The sequence below is a fragment of the Mus caroli genome, chromosome 4 (genome assembly GCF_900094665.2).
Source record: "Mus caroli chromosome 4, CAROLI_EIJ_v1.1, whole genome shotgun sequence".
Classification (NCBI taxonomy): domain Eukaryota; kingdom Metazoa; phylum Chordata; class Mammalia; order Rodentia; family Muridae; genus Mus; species Mus caroli.
The window spans coordinates 108,993,546-108,995,352 of NC_034573.1; the positions used below are offsets into that span (position 1 = coordinate 108,993,546).

The following is a 1,807-nucleotide window of genomic DNA, read 5'->3' on the forward strand; positions in this document are numbered from 1 at the left end:
GGTGTGTGTGTATCAGATATTGAAGAGACAAGAAGAGGCAGGGATTGATGATTCCTGGGAAATGGATTTGTGCAAATTCATCAGATTTTTGCTCTCAACTTTTTATGTGTGGAAATTTCCACATCAAAATTTCCACATCAATAATATAAAGAGCCTGGTGTGTGTGTGTGTGATCTCAGATAAGAACTTTCAAAATGCTTTGGCAAATCTCTAGCATTTCCTCCCGAGTCCCTCCTTTCCTCCCCTCTTTTCTCATTTCTCCTCCCCTCCCCCTCTTCCTTGGTGTGTGCACAGGTGCTCCTGGAGAGGCCACAGGAGGACATCCTGTATCTTCCTCTCAATCTCCACCTCTTATCCCCTTGAGAGCGGGAACCTAGAAATAGTTGTTTTCAGCCAGGCTGGTAACCTGCCTGCCCCTGGGATCTTCTTGCCTTCCTTTTTCCACTTATCCTGCACTGGGTTTATACTTCCACTCTCACCTCGCCAAATGCTGAGACTATGCTATACCATTATACCCACTGACACTTGTGGCAGGATTATGTAGCCCTGACTTTCCTGGAACTCACTATATAGACCAGGTTTGACCTTGAACTCACAGAGGTCCACCTGCCTCTGCCTCCTGAGTGCTGGAATTAAAGGTGTATGCCACCATGCCAGGTTTGTAATATTTTAAGAGAAGTTTTGCAGTTGTTGACAGGCATATCTGAGCTTTACCCATCCTCCCCCCCCCCCCCCCCCCCCCCCCCCCCCCCCCGCTCCAGAGCCCCAATGACCCAAAAGAAGGTAGCCTCGTCCCTGAGAAATGTGAAGCTCCTGCTTCAGGATGGATACCGTGTTCTCACGTCCGTGTCGAGGACTGAAGATGGTGACTTTAGGGACCACCCCGGTCCTAACTGTCATACTGACCATAATCTGACACAATTGTATACATGCATATACACGTGATGCTTAACAGCAGAGATGCATGCGGCCCAGGAACTGAGAGTCACTGGGTGATCTCATCACCGTGTGAACACCGGTCAGTTCCCGTACTCTAAGAAGGCCGTGAGGACAAGGCACCAGAATCACATGTGGAGCTCATCATAGACTGCACATAGTCACACAGCACTGGGCTCTACACAGGTTGCAAAAAATAGCCCCGAGAGTTCCCATGGCGTCCAGAATCCCAAGGCACTGCTCTGGGATGCTCCAGCCCATGAGTCTCTGTTCCTGAATAGCAACCAACAGAAGACAGGGTGTGTCTGCTTCACTGACGTACCCTTCATAGAGATGCCTCGTGTTCTTGGTTTGTACCGATTGTCAGGTATGAAGATGACAGAGAGTATTTATTGCCACAGAGCCTGTGGAGACTGGAGGCTGTTGGTCAGCATTCCTTTCTTAGAGAGCTGTGTGATATGTTTCTCACGGAATCTAGTGCCAGGAAAAAGTTTATTCTCCAGAGAATAAGTCCCTTCTTTCTGCCATGCCATGCCAATTATGTAAACTACCTCCTTTTCGAGTCAGGGTCTCACACTGTAGCCCAGGTCCTGAGCTCATGGCAATGCTCCTGCCTTGGTCTCCCAAGTGTAGGGGGATTCACTGTTGCAACTCTCTATTTCCCTTTTTGCCTTGGCTACCAGATGTTCAGAGGAGCTTTAATGTGTCATCCGAGTCACCACCTTCATGAACATTTCTTATGTAATTTCTCCCTCCCTTGAAATAGTTTCTCATTGTTTTGCCTTCATTTTGACTGTACAGGTCCCTTACCCACAATTCTAAAATGTAGAGGTGTGTGTGTGTGTGTGTGTGTGTGTGTGTGTGTGTGTGT

General features: G+C 48.1%; 1 protein-coding gene across 1 annotated transcript in view; it reads right to left on the reverse strand.

Moving 5' to 3' along the window:
* Positions 1-1,807, reverse strand: part of Cfap57 (cilia and flagella associated protein 57) — a 69,605-nt gene that overhangs the window by 6,753 nt on the left and 61,045 nt on the right. The gene's annotated exons all lie outside the window — the stretch shown is intronic.